General features: G+C 36.2%; 1 pseudogene; it reads right to left on the bottom strand.

Annotated features, from left to right (window-relative positions):
- Positions 1-1,929: 1,929 nt before the first annotated feature.
- On the bottom strand, positions 1,930-7,022 carry LOC142606068 (zinc finger BED domain-containing protein RICESLEEPER 1-like; annotated as a pseudogene).
- Positions 7,023-8,729: the final 1,707 nt, after the last annotated feature.

Genomic DNA, 8,729 nt, shown 5'->3' with positions numbered 1-8,729 from the left:
TTGCAAAGTGTAAGTTGGAATGGTAGAGAGCGAAGCTTGAACAAGGACTAATCTACTTGCCATTGATAGCAAGTTTGCCTTCCAACCCAACAATTTCTTCTTTACTCTATCCAAGACAAAATTAAAATTTTGACTAAAGCGGCTTGAGGTCTTGATGGGAATACCCAAGTACTTACCAATCGAAGGGGTTGAATGGAATCCTAGAATATCACAAAGATTTTCTCTAGCTCTTCTATCCACATTCGGAGAAAAAAAGACCCTGGATTTAGATTGGCTAACGATTTGCCTAGAATTTTGGCAGAAAGTATCTAAGACCAGCCGATCTACCCTACAATTCCCCGAATTGGCCTTTGCAAATAGCAAAGGTCATTTGTGAAGAATAAGTGAGAGAAGCTAGGCTCAATTCTTGAGGCTTTAACTGGATGCCATATTTATCATTACACTTATGATCAATGAGCTGGCCCAACATAACCCTACATAAAATGAGGAGGTAGGGGGATAAGAGATTCCATCATCTAATCCCTCTAAATGGGAGAATAGGTTCCAACATCCTTCCATTAAACTGAACAGAAGTAGATACTGTAGAAACAAAACTCATAATCACTTCCACAAGGTCACTAGGAAAATATATACTAATTAGCTTCTCTCTGATAAATCCCTATTCCAGCTTATCATAAGCTTTTTCGAGGTCAATTTTTATGGCCATATAACCTTCTTTTCCTTTGGACTTGCTAATGGAGTGAATAAGTTCTTGGACGATGATAGCATTGTCCACACCTTTCTGCCCCGACACCAAATTGAATTAGATAGGAGAGATTAACTTGTCTAAGTATGGGCTCAGGCGCCCCACAGTAACCTTGGAAACAATCTTACAAACAGTGTTAGAAAAGCTTATCGGCTGATAGTTCCTAATAGTTTATGGACCTTGAATTTTAGGGATAAGGGCAATGAGAGTTTTGTTCAAATACTCTGGCGCTTCCTTTTGACAAAGATATGCTTCACCTCATCAACTACAAATTTTCCAACTACAGTCCAGAATCTTTGGAAAAAACCTTTGTGGAGCCCGTTAGGACCTGGAGCTTTATATGCTTTCATGGACCATAAAGCTACCTTAATCTCCTCCTCTGTAACAGGTGGATTTAGAGTATCCCTCTCTATGTCCAATAAAGTAGCTTGCCAATATGAAGTAGTAGTCTCCTTCCTGGCCGACCAAGGAAGGGAGGTAGAATGGAGATCCACATACCCTTTCCTGATGAAATTCATAACCTCCCTCTCATCGAGAATCCACTCCCCAACATTATTTTTCATGGAAGTGATTCGGTTTCGTTTCCTTCTAACTAGAGCGAAGATGTGAAAGAATGTCGTATTGCGGTCTCCGAGGATCAACTAGTTAACTCGGGATTTTAAGACCCATAAATCTCTTTCCTGATCCAGTGTGACCTCAAGCTCTCTGTGTAACTTCCTTTCAAGCTCGAGGAGGAAAGAAGAAGGACCATTCATCAAGGCTTTTTGGATTCCATTCAATTTAGCTAAAAGAATTTTCTTCTTCACCAAGATATTACCAAAATGTAACTTATTCCATCATTGAGCTTCTTTAGTAAACCCATCAATAGCCTCAAGAAGCTTGCAAGGAAAAGACCACTCCTTGGAAACCAGGGATGGGAAAGTAGGGTCAGACAGCTAGAAACTTTAGAATTTAAACGGCCTTAGAGTGTGGATGGGACTACAAGGTAGAGCTTCCAATAATACTAGGTAGTGATCTGAGTGGCAGCGGGTCAGGTGAGTGACCCTAGCCTCCTGATAGATGGCACACCAATCCAAGTTAACAAAAAAAGATCAATTCTCTCTTGAATGAACACATTGACATCTCTTTAATTTGTCCAAGTGAATCTTGGCCCCAAAAAGCCCAAATCCTGCATGTTGCACTTATCAAGGCTCTCTTTGAACAAATAGATTGGTTAATACTGACTCCTCTGCCCCCAAACTTGTCTCATCATTAAGGGGCTCATTAAAGTCAAATGCAATCACCCATGTTAGGCTATGCATCTCCGATAGGGTGGATAGATTGTCCCATATAATGGTTCGCTCTGCAAACCTTAGGCTAGCATAGACAGCAGACAATAACCAAAAGAAGTTTGAGGAACATACCTTAGCAGTAGCGTGGATTTCCTGCTCCATTTTGGATAAGAGAGTAATTTCCACTCTATCTGAGTTCCAAAGCAGCCATAATCCTCCAAAATATACAATGGTATTATGTCGCTTGATTTATTGAATGGAAGTCTATCCATGATTTCTTTAGCGTAATCACCTTCAATACAAGTCTCCATAACCACAAAGATTGCCGAGTCATGATCTTGAACAAGCTTCTTGACATGATTTTGGAAATTGGGTTTCAGAGTACCCCTGCCATTCCAAATGGTGACATTCATGACGAGGCTATGATTAGGAGTAGGACACTCATCAAAAGGGGGGCGCCTCCTCCCTCAAATTCCATCACATATTCCTCAACCACTCCATTGACTAAGCTTTCCTTAGAGACAGATTTAAACAGTGCTAAAGAACTCCCAATTCCATCTCCTGCGCAATCGAGTGAAGATTGAATTCCATTGTGGGTTGGAACACCTGAATTATCTTTGTCATATGAAGGTTGTGGAGGGCCTTTTTTGTGACTGCGGGCTAGGCTACCTCTTGCCACGCTACGGCCTAAAGGTTCTAGATCAGAGAGTCAGGACCGACCTAATCACAACTCACCTCAAACTGGCTTGTACGTAAACTAAAGCCCCTTTTACTGAAACCTTGGTCACTCACCCGTGGTAGATGAAACTGTTACAAGAAAATTTGGGCAGACAAGCGTAATATAACAATAATAAAGGGAAATATGCTTACTGTTGGCCAGAAAATAGGGAATATTGAATTAAATAAGGGAGGAGTAGCGCAGCAATATAAATGCAATATAAATATGACGATAATAAAGAATAAGGGAAATAACACCAATGCTTAATCAATAAAATGAAAGAAGGGATGGTTGGTCTACCATGCTTGGTTACCTTATGGAGTTAAGTCCAAGAAGGAAACCGCTTCTCCAATTTGGGTAATCTCACAGAGATGTCTTGCCACAGAAATTACCCACTTTGAGAGAATGAGCCTAAATGGCTTAAGCTAAAATTCCTTAATCTTCACCAGAAAGTAGGCTTTTAGAGAGAGAGAAAGAATTAATCTATCGGTGTATGCCTGCTACCACACTCTTGCCTACTCTCTATTTTTTTTTCTTTTTCTTTCTAAGTTTTCTATTCTATTTCTACTCACTTGTTCCGTGTTCTTATGATAAACTTGTCATTCCCTACTACGCACTGCGAAGGCTCTTTTTATACTGCCTGCCGTGATAGGTTTTTATTATTTTACCCTTTAACTGCTTTTGTCTGGGTGTCGGTGTCCTTCTAGACCACCCTAGGGCTATCCACAGGTCAAGCCGGATCGGTTTTAGGCCCAAACCAAACTCAACCTGATTGGATCAGATTGCTAAATTTCAGACCCGTATTCGACCAAATATTCAGGTTGGATCCAACATTTTAGGTAATCGGTTGATTGGGTCGGAGTTGTCAGTTTGACAGGTCTGGGCCTCATATTGGACCGAAATTTTTGGCATAGTTAAAATTATGGCAATTTGTTCTTCTTCTTTTTTGCCTTTTTAGCCCAAATTACTTGGTTTGGTAGTTTGATAAACACTATTGATTTCAAATTTTTTGAATTCCCTATATAATTCAAATTGGGCCTCTTTTTACTTAATTTATTTTAAAATAGGGTTTCAAACTTAAGTTATATTATGAACTACACTAGACCTGTTAGGCCTTCAGGACATATCAAAAAGGCCCAAAAAAAAAAAAACCTATGTTTTTATCACCTGTGATCAACACAACACAACACACCAAAAAGCCTTTTTTTAAATCATCTGTGATCAACAGTAAACAAACCAAAAAGCCTTTTTTTTTTATCACCTGTGATTTGAAACAATAGAAGCACCTATCAATCCAAATACATAATCTTTCCCACATTAACCACAAAAAATAAAAACAATAAAATAGACTAAAGATAGCACAACCCAACCTACAAAAACCCTAATTTTACCATATGTAATCTGTTAAACAACACAATAAAAACCTAGGCTGTAAGCTAGAAGCTCAACACCTATTAAACTTGTCAACCATAACAAATAATATTTCCAGTAACAATTAAATCACAACAGATAATACTATACTACAATATTCCAATTAATGGATATATATATACTTAGTACCATAGAGGCAGTTACTACAAGTTTTTTGGAAAGTAACCTATAAGGCAGAAAGCTTGCTAGTTATACAACGTTCCAAGCAATATAATTAGTTACAATAATCAAATACCATAGGTATTTCCAAAAAATAGCTTTTCCAAAGTATTGAATGACTACTCTATAGTTTATAAGTCTATAACTAATAGAAAAGAAAACCTATGAACTAAGATTTCTTTTCTCTAAGCATTGACAGTTAAGTATTGTTCGAAGTTAGAAAAGCAATATATCCAAAAAAAGCTGCCCAAATATTCCCAAAAAGATACCTTCTTTACAAAATAAATTACCATCCTCCTACAATAGACTAAAAAATATTTAACAAACAATACATTACTACCAAATACAAGACCAACTAGTAAGGAAACCAAGTTTATAATAGTGGCTAAAGGCAGAATCATACCAAGTCAGTGATGAATCATCGATGCTAATTAAGGGTCGGTTGCCTGAAGTGGAACCCTTGCTTGAGGCGGTATTTGTTGTTGCACTTTTTGTTGGTTGTTGATTTAAAACTAGAAAAGAATAGGAAATAAACAGAATAGATTAAATTTTTCTTGAATACATGAGACATTCAATAAAATTAATAGACTAAGTTTCAGAAGTTAAACATATTACCTAAGTCAAATAACTCCTCCAATGCCTCTACATCATCCATTGACCGACAATGAGAAATTGGAACTGTGGCTTGAAGCCAATTTTGTGAACATACAAGGTTTTGAACCACGAGAGGAGAGAGTGAACTTCAAAATGGATTAACAATTCAGCCTCCAATGCTAAATGCTAACTCAGATGCAACAGTGAAAACTGGTACAGTCAGCACATCCTTAGTAACTTTAGACAACACTTGGTACCTACAGATTGCTCATTACTACAAGCTCATTACTACAACCTACAGATTGCTCAACTTGCAAGAAACGTTCATATCGCGAGTGAACCATCACATATGGATCAGTAGCATTACTTTCCAATTCTGTCCTCTCACTCCCACTTTGTTCTTACACATTTGGTGAATGAATAGAAGAGTAAAAATTATACAACTTATACAAAAGATCTTTCACCTTATCAACCATCACTTTTGCCACTACATTCCCATAAATTTCAGAAAAAGAAAACTTTAAAAATCTCAATTTTTTTCTTGGATCAATCGATCAAGAACCACAGCCACATACAAAAGAGAATTAATTTTCTCCCCTTCCCCCCAATACTTCTCAAATTTAGTTTACATGTTTGTGGTTGTGTTTTTCAAGAGAGTATTTTGGGATTTAACTAAATTATGAATAGTCTCATGAATAACAAAGATCTCATCATAGAAGGCATTTGAAGTAACATACAAAGAACCAGAGAATTTCTTTGTTGCATTATAAAAAAGCCTTAGGAAAGTCACAAATGCCCTACAATTTCAGCAATCACTCATACAAGGAGATCCCAAACCACCACTATCTTCCTTGGTCCTAAAGTACGACGAATAACCATCATCTTCAAAATCCATTTGAAGGAACCTTTCTCAAATTTTTCAATAGTTTCTAACATGATATAGGTCGAGTTCCACCTAGTAGGTACATTTAGACTAAAAAGACTCTTGGACTCCATACCTAACCTCTCCATAAAACTCTTAAAAGTTTGATTTCTATTGGGTGAGGACTTCACATACCTCACAGCTTCATGCACCTTAGCAACAAATGCATTAATCTCTTTTAAGCCCTCCCCCGCAATGAGATTTAGGATATAGGCACAATACCTCATGTGCATGAACTCATTTCCTAAAACTGTCCCATTCCAATCTTTAGTCACCCTTTACAAAAATTTAATTGTTCTTAAATTTGAGCTAGCATTATCCATTGTCAAAATGAATATCCCATTAATACCCCACTCACGCAATGACACCTCAATCTTTCTACCTATAGTCTCCCCCTTGTGGTCTTCAACTTGACAAAAATTTAAAATTCTCTTATGCAATTTCCAAGCATTATCAATAAAGAGACATGTGAGACACATATAATTTAAATTTTGAATAGAAGTTTATGAGTCCGTAACTTCTCTCTTTCTCACTATTATAAATGCCAATCACATCTCTAGCCACAGTTTGACGAGATGGGATATCCTTTAACCGAAGCTTAGGTTGTAAGGTAATTACATATTTCTTACACCCATACCCCTCGACATACCTAAAAGGCAACTCATCAATTATAATCATTTCAGCCAATGCCTTTCCAGAAGCCTCAACAAAAAAGGTTGTTGACCCAAGGTGGAATTCGTCTTCTCCATCCTTTTTGGGTTTAAAAGCTAATTTTTTTTTCTACCCTTTAACTAAATCTTCTCTATTAGGATTCTTAGAACATATTGACACATGAGCTAACAAATTACTAGTATCACAACTCTTACTATCAGCATTATACGATTTTTGGCAATAATTACAAATTGCCTTAGTTTTACTAGTGTCACCCTCACCTATCTTTACCTTTTCAAAATGACCCCAAACAGCTGACTTTTTCCTACCAATACAAGTACCACTAACAGGAACAGTCATACTCACTTGGCATGGTGGAATTGGGGGCAACTCAGCAACAGCAGTTACTTCAGCTTGGGTAGCAGCAGAAGCTTAGGTAGCAGCAAAATCTTCAACTTGGGTGGGTATAGCACCATCATCTTGTGTAGTAGTTGGTGTTTGGACAAAGGGTTCATTAGTGGAGGTTTCCATGGCCTAAAAAAACAAAGATACATATTAGCAAACTTAAGTAACAAGTATAATTCATAGCTTTAATAATAATAGTAATAAATAATAACCACACAAACCAAAAAGGAAAAACAGTATCCTACTTATGCAAAAAATAAAGTATTGTAGGAATACATGTTGTGTTGTTTAAACAATGACAATTCGTGTGAACATTTCTTGGTTCTATTCATCTTCAAAGTTCAACCAAGCAAAGAATAATCTGATTAGGAATTCTAAATTTCATCCACATAATTACAACCAGTTTTATTTTGTCTAAGTATTTTTATTTTCCGTAATTAATTAAGAACTATGTTACAGAAATAGTTCATACAATAGAAATCTAGAAACCAACTCAAACCCAGAATCTCAACAAGGAGATGGTAACTTCATCAAACAAAAGATATTGACAATGATTGAACTGGCACTTCAAACATACTGAAACACAATCACTAAGCAATCTTGATCATGAACACCATCATTGTATCACCACAAACCAAAGATATAAAAGATACATAAGCATTAAGGAATGAAAATTTCAAGGTCTAGGGTTTTACTTAATTTCTTTTTCCTTTCACTAAGAGCCAGAGAGATTAAAAGAGTTAGAATTTCCATTGTGCTTTCCCTAAATCATTTTAAAGGCTTCCATCCTATTAGAATTGATAACAGCAGAATTTTACTCTCAATGAATCACGTTTACCAATAAACATCATCTTCCTGAACTGCAATGCTCTTTAAAAACTAAGCATCAAGCAGTGATTCAATTCAAAAATAAAATGAAACCACTAATAAGATGCTTATGAAAGAAACTTGATGTGTATTATTATCTTATAGATAGACACACCTGTTCAAATATGCAATTTTTTTATTGGTAAGTTATACACACTTAGGCTCAATTTCACAACCAAGAAACTGAGTAATAAGAACAAAGTTCAAGTTTTTCACACTTGTGTTTATTACACAAGGAAGCTGGAAACTTAGTACAAGTCAACCAAAAAGTTGTAAACCAGTGCAAGAGTTAGTTGGGTTGATTTTTTGCTTGGAACACCCCCCCCCCCTTTTCACAAAAAAAAGGGGGGGAATAGGGTTCTTCTTTTCCTTTTCTTTTCTCTATCATTAATTTTCTAGCAACCAGTCAAACTTTGAAGAAAATGAGCTCAAAATTTGAACTTCACACATTGCATTGAAAGAAACATTTGACATTTTTTAATGCAATATTAAAACTTTATTAGAACAAAGGAGACACCACATGTACATAGGATGTATATAGGAAGCTCTCCTAAAATTTTACAAGAACAAAGAATTACAATCAGGAAGAAAGAAAATCAATAAAATTTACAACATTATATGTATATCACTTGTGCCAAGCATACAGGACCACTGAAACAAAAAGCTAGTCTCAACTCAATAACAGAGCTCCAAACCATTAAGAATTCAATTATTCATTCCCTCCATATTGTCCACATCACACAAAGAGGGATGCATTCTAAAGAAGACAACTTTCACGCTTACCAAACTGGCTTCTCCATCCAAAAAGCACATCAATGATCCTCCTAGGCATCACCTAATAATTCTTATAGAATTTTATTAACTTACCAAACTAGTTTTTGTGAAATTAATTTAACAAAATATAAAACCATCATGCAGCAAGCTTTGTAAAATTAAGAAAGTATGAAAAGGTGGTAACTTTCAAGA

This window comes from Castanea sativa, chromosome 8 (assembly GCF_040712315.1).
Source record: "Castanea sativa cultivar Marrone di Chiusa Pesio chromosome 8, ASM4071231v1".
NCBI lineage: Eukaryota > Viridiplantae > Streptophyta > Magnoliopsida > Fagales > Fagaceae > Castanea > Castanea sativa.
This window is presented reverse-complemented; position numbering and strand designations above follow the sequence as displayed.